Source organism: Suricata suricatta, chromosome 8, assembly GCF_006229205.1.
Source record: "Suricata suricatta isolate VVHF042 chromosome 8, meerkat_22Aug2017_6uvM2_HiC, whole genome shotgun sequence".
In the NCBI taxonomy this organism is placed as follows: Eukaryota; Metazoa; Chordata; class Mammalia; order Carnivora; family Herpestidae; genus Suricata; species Suricata suricatta.
The window spans coordinates 34,013,169-34,029,173 of NC_043707.1; the positions used below are offsets into that span (position 1 = coordinate 34,013,169).

General features: G+C 46.0%; 1 protein-coding gene across 1 annotated transcript in view; it reads left to right on the forward strand.

The window, feature by feature from the left end:
- ZNF853 (zinc finger protein 853) overlaps positions 1 to 16,005 on the forward strand; it is a 73,619-nt gene that overhangs the window by 40,149 nt on the left and 17,465 nt on the right. The gene's annotated exons all lie outside the window — the stretch shown is intronic.

Sequence of the window (16,005 nt, forward strand, 5' to 3'; positions counted from 1 at the left end):
ACGCCTGCGCCAACTGCGGCCGCCGCTTCTCTCAGAGCTCGCACCTACTCACGCACATGAAGACGCACCGCGGCGCGCCCGGCGCGCCCGGCTCGGCGGCCGCGACCCCCGCGTCCAAGACCGAGGCGCCCGCCAAGGTGCCGTCGGGCACGGGCAGTGGGCCCGTGGAACGCGGCAGCACCCTGCTGGAGTTCGCGGGCGGAACGAGCTTCGGCTCCGAACCCGCGGCAGCCTTCGCGGGGCCCTCGGGCGCCTACGAGGAGAGCATCCTGTGATGGCCCCAGGCCGACGGAGGCGCAGCCCGCTAGGCCGCCGGCCCCTCGCTCCTCTGTCCTCGGGGTGCTGAGGGCCCCAGTCCTGGTGCGGTGCCTTTCCCTCAGCCCCCGGCGCCCCGCCCCCCACCGGCCGCGGGCGCCCCTGCTGCCCGGTTCCCAAGGAAACCGGGCCGCCAAGCCAGTCCAGCCGTGCAGGGGGCGCGCGGGGAGAGGAGAGCCGCGCGCGGAGGAAGCGAGGGCAGGGGCGGCCACCCCGACCGAGACTGCGGCACCCCTGGGTCTGTGCGGTGAAGGGATGGCGGGCGATGTTATTTATTTCACTCGGATTCCGATTTGGGGGGCCCGGGGCACTGGCGGCCTACGAGTTTGTTCGTGGGTTGTCCAGCGAGGGAGGGCGGGGTGGTCGAGGGCAGGGTATCCGGCTCCTCCTCCCGTGGGTTCGACTGACGACTTCTTCCATTCCTCGGTGAGAGAGAGGCTTCAGGGACCTTCTGGCTATTTGAGTGTGTCCGGGAAGTTCTGGGGACTGCGCGTGGCCAAGGGGGAAGCCGTGTGGGTTTCCAGAGGACGATGTCCCTCCCTAGCCCGGGGCGGGGTGGGGACAGACATGCAGCTGGGAAAGCTTTCATTCTGTCTACTGTGGATATTTATTTCCATCTCTTGTGTGGCCTGAAGAATCTGGGAGGAGCAAACGTCTGAAACCAAATATGTGGCCCCAGGCCAGTGGGTTGCAGGTGTTCGCAGGGTCCTGAGGGAGTTTGAAGCCTTATTCTGGGGAGGGTCGCCCACTCTCCCCACCCCACTTGAGCACCCAGATCAGGCAGGCACTCGTGTTCCCGGGTGGGTTTTGGTCTCAGCCTCCTCTTCAAGCCTTTGGTCTCCTTATCCGCCCCCACCTCCCGACACCCGGAGGCGGCACATTCAGAGATCCTTGGGGGCCTCTTGTGGGCGGCCCTAGCCTTCAGCTGCCTCGGCTGTCACCTGCCCTCTGAGCCCAACGCTTCTTTATATTCAATAACCAACCGTAAAGCGACAGGTCAGCAGCAGGATCATTTCTCACATCGCGGTGAGCTCGGGACCCTTTAACTCTGCTCCTGTCATTCTGTACTAGAAGCAAGTAGTGTTTCCGTTTAGAATCCCGTTTCTTAGGATGGACAGTCTGCACAGTGGCAGTCCACTTCTGGAGGTGCGGACTTGAGCCTGTGGCTTAGTGACAAGCCAGGCACCCAGCTATGCAAGGCCCGCACCTGGTGGGCACCCCGCCCTCCGGGTTGGGCCATTGGGAGCCACTGAGCAGGCAGCCGAAGTGTGGCTCGAATGAGATCCCTCTCTTCCTTCTTGCCTTTTGGGCCAATGCGAGTGGGGCCAGAAAACAGACTTTGAAGCAACTGCATTCCCTTTTAGACCTAGTTCCTTCTGTTTTAGTGTAGGCGCGGCCTTGGGGCCTGCGAGCCGGCAGCCTGGCTGCGGGGCTGGGGGCGGGGTAGGAAGCGCGGTAGCTGGTGGGTGGGAAGGGGGCGTGGACCGCCGTGGTTAGAGTTCACCTGGCCGGCGGAGGTGACGGGGTGGGGTGGGGCGACGAGGAGGGCGGGGGGTCCCCGGAGGCGTCCGCAGTGCGGGTTGATGCCTTCCCTGCCCTCAGTTTCTCCCCTCTCCCGGTGGGAGGGGAACCTCAGGGGCCAAGGGCGAGGCGGACCAGCCCTGCGCGGCGGGGGTTTGGCTCCGGCCTCGGCCCTCCCAGCACACCCCTCCGAGTACGGACCTTCGGGGCCCCTCGTGGGCCCCAGCTGCTTCTGCCCGGCCCCGGGGGAGCCCTCAGCAGGAGGACCTAGCTTTAATAAAGAGTGGAGAAATGAGCCTTCTGACTGGATTCCGTGTTGTTGCCGCTCCTCGCTGCCCTCATGGAGGCTCTCTGCAAGCTCGCGGGCCTTTTTTCGCAAAAAAAAAAAAAAAAAAAACAAAACGAAAAAAATGGTTTTTCGTTTTTTGTTTTTTTTTTTTTAATTTCTCCTTTCAGAAACTAAAATTGGTCCGTGAGGTGTCAGCCCAAGATGAGCTTTGGCCCCTGATGCCTGTGTCTGCCGCATCTTTCCGGGAGTTCCCCAGCCGCACTGCCACATGCTCTTTGTAATACACCTGTCTGGGAACCTTCTTGTGTTTAGGATTGTTTGCTCCAGCCTTCCCGTGGTCAAAGGAGAGGGGCCAAGTCCCCTTCCTGGGGGTCCAGGAGTGAGGCGAGTGAGTCACAGACATTTCCTCAGAGGCCCCAATGCCTCCCGGGCTTATCCAGGCTCACATGCTCTGTGCCAAGGCCAAGTACGCATCCCCAGGACCCCAGACACCTTCCTCTGAGCTGATTTATTGACTATCTTTTCACCACACAAAGTTCCCACAACTAGATCTGAACTCCCACCCTTTCCCCACACATTTGGAAAATATAAACTATGAAGTAGATTCTCTTTCAAATGTGATTTGGAAGCATCAGAACCAAGCCCCATACTTCAGTTAAAAAAAAAAAAAAAGACATGCTTTGAGTGGCAAATGGATCTTAAGACCTAGTTAAAAATTGATAGCCTTGAGGATCTATTCAGAGGATCTAGTCTATTCAGAAAAGGACAATTATTCCCTGATTAGGGTTTACAGACGTCCAACCAAATTCTTTTTTATTTGGGGGTCTCAATCCTGATGGTTGTAGGAAAAAAAAGCCATTCTGGTTTTGAGAGGACTTCTGAATTTCTGGAGTCCCTGATCGATTCCACCAAGTATCAATTTCTATCATATCCCTTCGTTCATTGCCTGGGAGTGGAAGCCCTCATGAGAAGTGACCCATGAAAGGTGGTCCTCTGGAGGGTTTTGAGGCTCTGAGCAACCCTCTGGCCTCCATCTTCGTTATTTTCCTGTTTGTCTACTGCTTGCATTTCCCCAGCCTCCTTTCTTTCACCTAACCCTTCCACCTGATCTCCTCAGACATTTCTTTTCTTCTTTCTCTAATTGGCTACATATGGAATAAAGTATTTTGAAAATTTTGGTTATATTTATTAAGTAAAGCTTTATGACCTTTGTTCATTATTTAATTTTTTCCCTGATGATAAAATACATGCTAGTTGTAACAATTCCAACAGTACAAAAGTGTGTTCTGTGCACACTTCTCACCTTCTAAAGCATCACACCAAATCCAGCCATCAGGCACCACAGTTGACGCAGGTGGGTTGGGGGCACATTTCCGCATATACGAAAATGTTTCACAACTGGGGACTGCTTTATGTGTCCCTTGCAACTTGCCTTTTTTCACTTAACATATCAGGACATTTCTTTCCTACTGGACAGAACTACCTCATTTTAACTGCTCCATCGTAACATTCCACTTTGTGGGTATACCGCCATTTATGTACCCACACCTCCAACGTGGATATTTGGTTGTTTCCACCTTCTCACGATTACAAACAATGCTGCAATGTAGATTCTTGTACAGACTTCCGTGCAGTTCTGTAGATTTTTAATTCTCTGTTTAAATGAGAAAAAGTACTAGAGGTGATGTTGCTTGGTCAAAAGGCGTGTATGTTTAAAATTTTGGATATAGCTAAATTGCCATCAAGAAAGGCTAAGCAACCCGACAGCATATTTTCCCAGTGCAGGGAGAAGGTGCTGGTGGCCCATGGCCTCACCAACACGCGGCATGCATGGTCGTTTTAATCTTTGTTCTTAATTTTACAGAGGTGTATGGCTTAAATTTTTCTATTTTTTTTTAACATGTAAATAGGTTCTTAAAAGAACAACTCGTGGCCTTTGCTAAGGTATTTCGGGGGCTGTCGCTAAAAAATATCCCCACTGCACCCAGGCTGATGGCCTCCCTATTTTCTGGTGTGACAGGATATCTTAGGTTTACCTTGAAATCTTCCTACCCCAAACCTGTAATCAACCAATTCTCCAAGGCGCCAGGAATCCTTTAGTAGCAAATGATATTTAGGGACCACAATTTGGTGTTGGGGTGCTCAATGCTACTAGGCTGATTTTTTTTTCCCTAAGGAAAAAAAATCATTTTCCAGCTTAGGATTCTATAACCAGCCATGCTATTCCAGTTATGAGGACAAATGATATTTTTAGATACACAGGAATTCAGAAAATCGACCATCCTTTACCCATTCATAGGAGGCATGTCACAGAATGAAAGAGTCAGCCAAGAAAGAGGAAGATCTGGGGTGCAGGAAGTAGTGGAGCCAGTCCAGGACAAGAGCTATGCATGGGTACGATCTGAGCATGAGGATGGACGGCTTCAGGAAGTAGGTCTCTGTGGAATGGCAGAGACCAGTGGAGTCAGAAATATGCCTGAGAAGCTGGACATGGAAGAGCACAGCTGTGGATGAAAGTCGGACCAGAGGGGAAGAAGGGTCCTCGGCTGGGAAAGCCCGAGTGGTGCATCACAGGGCCGTGAAATAAACTCTCTTCAGGCAAAATTCAGGATGGGAAAGAACCAGGGTCTTGTTTCCACCCGGACACACACATTGAATGCTGATGCCACATCCCATAAGTGGTGGCCGCCGTGGCCACTGTGAGGCTCCGTGCAATGTTTGCTTTGTAATTTGTTTTTCAACTTCGAAGTTATGTCTTTACTTATATCAGACTACCCTGGACATACTTATTTAGGTCCTTGTCATATTGTTCCATGAGCTTAATCTGTATCATGCTTTGATTGGTAAACTTGTCCACTTTTCCTTTGCATTAATTTTCTTCCAATTTTGGAAATGTACTTTGCAGGCAGTCTCATTTTGAGTAGGAGGGTTTTTGTTTGTTTCTTTCACCAGTGTTTGGGTTCCAGTCTCTCTCTCTCTCTCTCCCTGGAGTCCAGGAGTCCACCAGTGGTTGGTTACCTCCATGGTAACCAAGAAATGTGCTAACAGAGCCCTGAGATGCTGCTCCATGATGATTCCAGGCATGTTGCAGACCCAGGAACGGAGGCAGCACACACACAGCTGGGCTGGAGTCCTGGCCAGGAAGCTGGCTCTCAGTCCCCTTCGCCCACCTCCCTGGGCCCTCAGCTCCCTGTAATCCACAAGTGGGCAGCCCTTGTCCAAGTCTCTGTTTCACCCAGTGAACCTGCCTTGGATCCTTTTCTCACCAAAAGCCTTTAAAGTGTCCTTTCTCCCCAGATCTGAGCCCCCAGTACCTCCTGCTCAGTCCCAAACCTAGAGCCCACAAGGCCTTTTCTCTCACCACTCGCATTGTTTCTGCTCATTTTTTGGTTCAAAGAGATGTTTACCTTGCCTTTGGATCCTGGCTCTGTCTTTTACATGATCTGTTGACAAATGTTGTCTTTCATTGCTATGTTATCAAAACAAGGAGTGTGTTGAATGCAGATTTGCTATGCCACCTCACCCAGATGGATGTGACTTTTATTACTTCCTCTTAATTTTATTCCCTGTATCCTCCCTAGTTGTCCACTCTGCATCCATTCTCCCCTTCCTCGGCTCTGAGAGAATTTCTATACTGCTGGGAAGGCTGATGTGCCCCAACCACATTTCCCAGCCTCCTTTGTAGATGGCGCCCAATTAAAATGTAAGGAAAAAATAATTATGCAGGGCTTCCCGGAAACTTCTTTAAAAGGGCCTGCTTCAGCTTGGAGGTATATGCCTTTTTGCCCTTTGATTCTCCTTTTCGTGCATCTGAAAGGCCGATGTGATGGGTAAGGCTCAGCTGTTATCTTGAGGTAATGTAGTCACTTCAAGGGTGGCAGCCACACACTGAGAATGGCTGGGGAGAAAAGCAGCCAGAACCTGGGGTCTCCAAGAGCAAGATCAAGGTGGGCTGGGCAATGGAGGCATAGCCAAGGTCCTGCTTCAGCAACTTTCCAGTTGGGATGACCAGCAGCTGCTGCTGCTGCCGCCAGAAGTAATTTCTCAATAGACCCTCTGCACTTGCATTATTCCCTGAAGATTCAAAGTCCCAGATGGAAGGAAGCATGTGATTGGCTGAGCTTGGGTCAGGGATGTTTCCCAGGTGCCAGGAGGTTGAGAATCCCTGGCCCCTTTGGCATTCTACAGTTGGACACAGGCACTGCCTCCCGCTGAGACCCACACAAAGGATTCCTCCCTGAAGAGTCAAAAAACAATGGATAACACCCACTGTGTTCCTATAGTAACCGAGAAGTCTTTGGCCAGGATACCTCCCCTTGACCAGGTGAGCTGTGGCTCTTTTCTATTCAGTAACAGGGTGGATGCAAAGGAGAACCCAGGGATGGGCTTGGGTCTGGGCAGACATCCTGCCTTTCCAGGCTTTTCTTAATTCCCCATTATCCAGTTTCTCTCGTGCAAATCCTGGGGAAGTCCCTTTCTTTGATTCTGGCTCAAGGCCCTCTGGGCTTTATCTCTGTCTCATCTTGCCATATGTCCCCAGGTCTCCCATCCCAAACATAGCCTTTTATAACATCCAAAGCACGCAGGCCTGGCTGTAGTGTTCCTTCAAGGACTTCCTTTCTAAATGATCTACCTTAGAGGGTCTGGGCCAGGCATCGCCTACCTAGTCGGCTGAGAACAGTCCTAGGAGCAGCCGGACCTCCCTAAATCATTGTGCCAAGATGCTGAGCCTCTTGTCCTGTCTCCTTCAGAACTTTTTTCCAGGCAGAGATGGCAACATGCAGGACAGGTGATGAAAATGTGAATTTGTTTTATTTCCACTTGCATTTTTTAATGTTTATTTATTTTGAGAGAGAGAGAGAGAGGGAGAGAGAGAATTTCAAGCAGGCTCGGAGCTGTCAGGACAGAGCCCAATGCAGGACTTGATCCCACAAACTGTAAGATCATGACCTGAGCCGAAATCAAGAGTTTGGAAGCTTAACCAACTGAGCCACCCAGGCATCAGTGTTTCCACGTGTTACATTCATTTATGGATCTGGGTATTGGATGGCCTATAAAAAACAAAAAACAAATGAACACAAAGAAACAAACAAAAAACAACAACACTGCTTTTGCTGGCACAATACGCAAAGCATCAGGAAGATGCGCCCTCTTTTCCTCCATCTGCCAAATCTTACACAAGTGCCTCTAACTGGAAGGGCCTCATTTAGTCCAGAGCCCTAGAAGCAAGGAAGCCTGGGAAATGCAGTAGTCCACGTTCCAGCCCCAGCAAGCACACCTAGAAGGAAATGAGAAGGGGTACCTATGCCCACTCATCATCTCGTTAACCCTTGCCGTCAACAGGGAACCCACAGGAAGCTCCCTGCACACACCAGGATTTGTGGGTTGTCACTGCCTGATTCCGATGGTGTAATGTGTCAGCCAGACACAGATCACAGATGAAGCTACCTGCCAAAGACTGTGACTTCCATACACAGAAGGTGGTAACTAGATGGTTCTGGTCTGTTTTTGTGAATCATCTCAGGAGACTACAGTTGCATCATTCCTGTATCTGACTTAGAGTGTCATCAGAGCATTAAGGAACCTTAGTGAATGGGGTCAGAACATATCTGTCCTTCTCCCACTGGATGTTATCAACTATGTCACCCACAGAGGCTGTTCCTAATGCTCCGGATCTTCGCCGTCGAATCACATGCACTCTTTTTCCCTTTTTTTTTTTTTTGTAATTGAGGTGAAATATATGTGATATAAAATTAACCATTTTGAAGTGTACAGTTCACTGGCACTTAGTACATTTCCAGTGTTGTACAACCAGCACCTTTGTCTAGTTCCCAAACATTTTTGTCGCTTCATGTACAGTCACTCCTGATGCTCCCTCCGCTGAGCCCCATCCTAGCCTCTTCAGGTACTTACAAACAATAGTGTTCTGTTTTCGGCTTAAGCTCACTTGAATTGGATTTCTGCACTTGCACCAGAAAAAGTCCTAAATGGCAAGGCTCCAGGATAACCACCCACTTGTCAGACGGGTCTTCTGCTCCCCTAATTTAATGTAGATTTCCCTGTTCCACCCTCTTATGGCAACACCCAGTTCTGTCTTTCATGGTTCTGAGCACAAATTGCAGGATACCGTGTGTTCCTGGTTCATGATGGACTCCTCCACGGGCCGGCACGACCCAGCGAGGCAGGGACAGCTTCTTTCGCTCTCTTCCTCTGACGAGCACGGTGCCTCTAAAAAGAATCCGTGCAATAAATGTGCTTGGAGGAAAGCGAGGGGGAAAAGATGACATCTAGACATAAAGACACCAAGTCTGGAGTGGTCCCTAGCTAGTGTGAATTCGCTATTGAGTTGGGGAGCCCCTCTGCCCCCCTTAATCTTTCAAAGCCTCATACCTCCTCAGCCCCAAAGAAGCAAATACAGACTCCCTTTTTGGAAACAGCTGCAGAGAAAAGGCAAGACAAAAAGATTACAAGGATATTAAAATACCATTGATACAAATGTTTTTATCTATTTGAAAAATTAATACATATTATACAAATTCAAACATATCAAAAGAGTTCAGGTTAGAGTGAAAAAAAAAAGGTTGATTCTTTTTCTCAAACCCACCTATATACATATCCAAATGCATGTATATCACTACCTTCTTTTTAAACAAATGCTGGAATACCAAACAGGATGCTTTTATCCTCTTAACCTTGTATCCTGAAGTTACCTTCATATCAGTACAAGGGGATCTACCTCTTCATTTTAATGCTACATAGTTGCATGGTATGAATGTTTATTTATTCACTCAGCTCCCCTTGAATGGACATTTTAGATGCTCCCTGTTTCTCGGTACTACCACCAATGCGGGAAGGCATATATGCCCTTTGCACACGCCTGCTAATGTGATTATTATGACCAATTCCTAGGAAGGAATTTCTTTGTCAAAGGGCATGCTGATTTTGAGTTTCGCCGAAGTCCTTATAACACTGGACACTCGTCAACAACATGGGCCCCTATTTCCCAACGCGACTGCCAACAGTGTGTTATCAAACCTCTTGATCTTTGGCAACCTGATGAGTCAGACAGAATGCCCTTGTTTTAACCCAAAATTTTCAAAGAACCCACAGAGAAAATACAGTATAAAATGAACCATCATGAATCTTTCATCCATATCCAGAGTTGATGTTTTTCTTTATAGCTTCAGAATTTTCATTTTGTTAGAAATAAATGTTACAGGTGCAGTAGAACTCATCTATGTGTCCCTGTCTTTCATTCTCTTCCTTTCCTTCGTGGAAGTGACAGTCATTAATTTGCTATTCATTGCTCCCATGAATTAGATTTATGCTGCATATTTAGGTCTCAAAAAGAATATTTTTGAATGTTTTAAAGCTGTATCGATTAGTCATCAAATTATGTGCATACATAACTGCGTTTAAATTGTATATATCACTATACATAATACACATATATACCCCTATGAGTAACTATTATGCATTACAGTCAAATATAATTAGTTAAACTGGGTACAGTATTCATCAAATTAATATATTTCAATTGATACAGAAAGAACATTAGAAAAAGTTCAATTAGAATCAGAAGGGAGCTGTTTTAACCTTGTAAGGCTTATATAGCAAAAATCTATACAAACATCATGCTAATGGAAAAAAACATGAGATAGATTTCTTTTAAAATTAGAAACAGATGTGTCCACCAACCTTCTATCATTTAATGGAACACTGGAGTTGCCATGCAAGGAAAGAGAGGATGTAAGAATTATAATGGAAAAAAATTAAAATGTCCTAATTCTCAGATAACATGACCATCTACCTAGAAAAACATAAGAATCCATTGCTCACAGACTAGAACTTAAAGAAATATTCATACAAGATCAACCTACAAATACCAATGGTGTTTCTCTACCAGCAATGTAAATAAATGGTTGTATCACACTTCTGGAGGGGATGACTTAATATTATAAAGATGTCAGTTCTCCCCCAATCAATCCATAAACAGTGCAATTTCAATAAAAATTTCAGTTGAGCTTTTTGAGGGCCTTGATAAATTTCTGTAGAATAAGTAAAGAGAGTTTCACTTACCCTCCCAATGACAAGAAAACACAAATGGTTTGGTAGATGAGGTTAGGGAAACTGGGTAATAATACTGGATCCCTACTTCACATCAGATAAAGTGGATGCCTAATACATTGAAGACCTAAATGCAAAGGTAAAACCACAACATTAACAGAAGGAAATGTAGGTGAAATCTTTGTGGCCTCAGGGTAGGAAAAGACTCAACAAAACTCCAATATCATAACCATGAGGCAAATAATTGATGAATTTGATCACTTCAAAATGTATAACTTTTGCACTATGAAGGAGTTCAGAGCTAAATAAATAGATATCAGAAGAGGGAAGTATTTGAAATGTCTAGAATTGACATGGGACTATCATCTAAAATACTCAAGGAGCTTCTACAAAAAAAAAAAAGATAGCAACTTAATGAAAAAGTGGGAACGTTTACATTTATCCTGCTCAGAACCTATTTTGTGAATTGCTGTATGAACGTATTTCCTAGGTCTGGAAAATTCTTAGACAATAATTTGTAATACTGCCTTTCTATCATTCTACTTCCAAATTCCTATTTGACTACTGTATTTTGGTCCACACCTCCCTCAACATATCAGAATTAGCTCAAAGGAGATAATAGACACAAATGTAAAACCATCAAGCTTTTGAGAAAACACAGGGGAAATTTTATAAATGCTTGGTTGGGCAAAGAATTTTTTGAGATACAACTAGACCCATAAAAGAAAAAAATATATAAATTAGACTTTATTAATATCAAGAACTTCAAAAGACACTTGTAAAGACAATGTAAAGACTGAAAGAAAATAATACAAATCACATACTGTTAAAGGGGTTGTATCCAGAAATATGAAAAACTCTAAAAGTTCAATAGGAAGAAAACAACCCCAGTTTTTAAAAAAATGGGCAAAATATATGGATACATCACTAAAGTAGATATAATGATGGGAACTGGGCACAAGAAAGGAGCTCAGCACCATCAATCTTAGGGAAATACACACTACACACCTATTTTAAATGACTATAAATATCTAAACAAACTAACCATAGCAAAGCACAGGAAACTACTTAAATTCCCACTCATTGATGGTGGGAATGGAAAACGGTCAACCAGTTTGAAAGTTTCTTAAAATGTTAAATATATATCTACCCTAGACTCAGGTATTCAACTCGTAGGTATTTACCTGAGAGGAATGAACTGGAACCTACCCAAATGTCCAGTAACAGGTGACTGGGTAAACAAATAATACTTTGTTCATGCAGTGGACTACTTGGCAATAAAAAGGAATAGTACTGATACACTCAACAACATGCATGATTCTCAAAATAGGTACGTTGGCCTGAAGAAGCCATTCAAAAGTAATTTGCTTTATGTAAAAGTCTAAAAATCTAGAAAATGCAAACTCATCTACAGTGACAGAAAGCGTACCAGTGATAGCCTGGGAGTGGGGGGACATTGAGAAGTGGGGGACAGGGATTTTAAAGGAGCATGAGAAAACTTTGGGGGGTATAATAGGTTCATTATCTTGATTGTGGTGATGGAGTTATGGGTATATTCACACACCAAAATATAGCCAATTGTAAACTTCATGCATGTTCAATTCACTCTGTGTCACTTATTATCCCAATAAAACTGTATTTCTGTTATCTCAACACAAGGCCTACCTTCTCGCTCTTGTCCTGAAAATCAGAGGAGTGGAAACATCAAAACAGCTTCTGACACTAGCGGTAAGTTCTCACAAAGCATTGTTTCCTGCGGTTGTAAGAAACACAATGGCTCAGAAGAGAGTTACAAGAAAGCTATTTATTTCCTACTAAGCAGAAAATGTTACCTCCTACATGGGTAGAAAAATAGTATAGGAATCAAATGCCTTGCAATTAAAGGTAAAATTTGTTAGTTTTTCTGGATGTTTTTTAATTTCTAAAAAAAAGTTTATCTTAAAAAATGCAAATAGTCAAAAAGTCCAACTGATAGCCAAACCGACTACTGATGTTTGCATGATAATTTCCTAAATTCCCCCAAATTTTTATTCTGTGATGGTTAAATCTTTTGGAGAATCCTGGGAGAGTTCCCAGGTGTGCGGATGAGAAAGAACCAAGCGTCCTTCTGGTGCAGACGATATTACTGTTTCACATTAATAATTGAGAACTTATATTTCCTAAGCCGAGCTCCGTAAACCAACTTCTGCAACCCAAAGAAAACTTCCCACGGCCTAATACGATTTTCGCAAAGGGACTTCCGCGTTCTCTAATTGGTAGAAGGGTTCACCCAATACGCCCTCTGCTCCTTCGGGGATTGGCTGGCGCAGGGGGCTCCTCCCTCAGGATTGGGGAAGGCTAGCTTTCCACGCTGCCTACTCTCTCTGAATTGGCTGAAACAGGCTTTCCACGTCTCATGCTGCTCCCCTGGGATTGGCTAAGTCTGTGAAATTCTTCCCGCTTTCTCCCCCGCTGCCCTCCTGTTTCCTTCCTCCTGGCGCTCACGATTCAGCCCAGCGGGTTGGGGGTGAGGTGGGGTCGGGGAGGATGGATGCTTTTTTCTGGTTCTGAATTTCTGACCTTTCTAAGGTCCTCAGGACTCCCCTGGGAAGGGTCCCTCATAATTACCTAACCTTTGGGCCAAGACCCAGCTTATTCCATGAATGTGGAGAAGGACCTTTATCAGGATGGAGGGAGAGAGGGGTCCCTGGGAGGGATCCCAGTGGATTTCCTCCTGGAATGACCGAATTTTCCTCTCCTTGTTAAAGATGAGAAAAGGCGAGGGGTGCAAATGCAACTTTCCTGTTCACGTGTCTTAGGTGGCAGAGGAGGGAAGAAAGAAGACATCACGACTGCTGGGCTGTGTCGTTGCCTGACTCAGTTGGACTCTCAATAGTGGATGGTTGCCATTCCTGGTGGCCTCTGGGATGGCCCTCCTGTAAGGTTTGCTGGCAGCATGGGACAACAAATACTTTTGTGAGTGGTGCTGGTCTAGCCTTATGCTTAAGAGCTAAGTCTGGTAAAATGGTCATGGTTCAGATCTCAACTCCAACATGTGCTGGTTTTATGGACTCTGCAGGTGATTTAACCTCGAAAAGTCTCAGCTTTTCCACAAGTATAGGGCTGCCTAGCTACGTGGTAGGGTTGCTGTTGAGTCATCGGTGGGGAGAGCTTGGTACAATGTCTTAGACTTTGATTCAGTGAAATTGACAGGCCCTAGATTCTGCATAGCGGCGCATGACAGGTTTCAATTTCTGCTCTTGATAATACCTGTGATGTGTGTGGGGAGGGGGAGAAGCAGCTACTGGGCAGACCCGCCAGGCGGCTCTGTCTTCCTGAGGCTGTGCCACGTGGAACACATAGCCTGACAGGTTGCTGCAGAACCTGGATGGAGACAGTGCCAAGTACCGTGGGGTCTGTGTTAGTTCAGGCTGTTGTAACAGATTGCCACAGACTGGACAGCTTAAATGTCAAACATGTATTTCCCACAGTTCTGGAGGCTGGAAGCCTGACATGTGCTGTCACTGTTGGATTCTGGTGAGAGCCCTCTTTTGGGTCGCATACTGTCTCCTATTGTCACAACTAGCTGTCTGACCTCTTATAGGGGCACCAATACCATTCGTGAGGGCTCCGCCCTCACAACTTGATAACCTCTCAAAGGCCCCACCTCCAAACACCATCATTGGAATTGGGGTTTCAACATGTGAATTTGGGGGAACACACACATAACATAATAAAGTTATTACTTTCTTACTCTTTGGCTTGTCTATAACCTTCCTTATTTCAAAAAACTGGGGTGCCCCCCCTGCCACCACAGTGCAGGTAACTGCACTCACACAAGATGACAGTATCATTCAGATGAATTCCTTAAAAACACTTAAAAGCTACCAATGCCTAGAACAGCAACCTGTGCATGTTCCCTGATTCCTGGCTTCCTGGGTTGGTGCTCTTCCAGCCACTGCAGTATGTACTTACATAAGTCTCCCTTGGTCCTTACAAGCCTCTGGGAAGGGTGATCATCATCCCCATTTTACAGATGAGGAAAGTGAGGCACAGAGAGCCACCCTAAGGTCTCAAGCTCTGGTAGCCTGGTGAACTGGGGTTTGAGCTCAGGCCCTCAGACTTTGTAGACCTAGCTCCACCCCTCTGCATAACTGCTTCTCAGACACACTCTTAGAACACACTTGTGCAAATACACACAGTCAGTCATAGTATTCCCACCACATGATGTCATATAGCCAACTCTATTCCTAAACAGCAAGGCAGTGTCTTCCTTTTATCTCATGGTGTTAGGAAGTTGCAGATCCCAGATTTCCAAGAGTTTGTGCAAAGCTTGAATGCTTGTGAAGTCTCATAGCAGGAAACACACTGCATGACCCATCCCCTTAGTCTTTATGAATGGAAGTGCTGAAGTCTGGGCAGTTGAAGGATCTTGATCAAAGTTACCCACAGCTAGGACCAGGCTGTTCCTGCTTGGGGATTGTCTTTGCAAATGTGAGCTGACCCCCCTTTTTGAGCAGGACTAGTGTATAGTGCTGCCTTGCACCTCACAGTCCCACAAATAAGAAGTGATTATCTTTTCTCTGTGGGGGAAGAAAAATGTTTGTAGAGAAATCTAAAGTCTTATATATAGTAAGTGGATCCTAGGTCCACTTGTCCAAAGAAATCACTGTTATCCATTAATTGTGCAGCCATCCTGACCGTCCCTATGACTTTATATACAAATATAGAGTCAGGAGAGGACGCATAGTAGAGTACTGTCATTCCGATAGGTCTTTTAATCATGCAGGTTTGAGGTAATAGAATATTAATAATCTCATAGTAAGCCCAAAATTTTAAATAATACAGATTTGTTAAATTGTAAATTTAAACTTACAGGAATTGTAGGATAGTAAAGCTGATGTGCTTTGCCAGCATTTCAGGGCAGTGTCCCTTTAACTGATATTCAGATGTTAATTCCAGTCTTAGACTCCTGTGAATGAACCATGTCCAAAATGCCCACACTGTTCTCTACTGTTTGTGAGTTTCTTTGTTCATTTAAAAAAACCCCGTATTTGTTTATAATCTTTAGAGCACATGGGCAAATAAAAAAGGGACCCTATCTTATATCTTGGACTCTATCTATCTATCTATCTATCTATCGAGAGAGAGAGAGAGAGAGAAAGCTTGTGCATGTGCATAGGGGAGAAGGGCAGAGGGCCAGAGAGAGAATCTCAAGCAGGCTCCACACTCAGTGAGGATCCCACCACCTGGGGATCATGACCTGAGCCGAAATCAAAAGTTGGACACTCAACCGACCAAGCCACCCAGGTGACTCAAATCTTGGAGTATATTTTGATTCGAAAATGGATCATGAACATTATTACCCGTGAGTTATTTACCTTACATTGTAGTTTTGAATGGCTACCACCTTCCCCAAAGTATTTCACATAGTCATTGATTGGACACCTAAACTGTCTAAATTCATATTGCTTCCATGATTTTTCCAGTGCAACTAAATTGAACAAGATTCATATACATACACCATTGGAGATTATTTCATTATTATCCAGTTGTTTGGCTGGGCAATTGATTGCAAGGGCTAATTTGGTTAAAATTTTTATCTGTATTCCTGAATCTCTCCCATATTTGGCGGCTTTGAGGCCCCTCACCTCCTGGCAGGAGAGACCACGGAGTTGGGGTGGGGGTGTATGGGGGAAACATGAGGGCGGAGTTGGGGTGGGTGTGTGGGGGGGAAACAGGGGGAACTGGAGGTGATGTGGGGGCGGAGTGGGAGTGGGGTAATGTGGGGGAGGGAGAAGGTGGGCCGGGAGTGAGATGACGTGGGGGAGGGG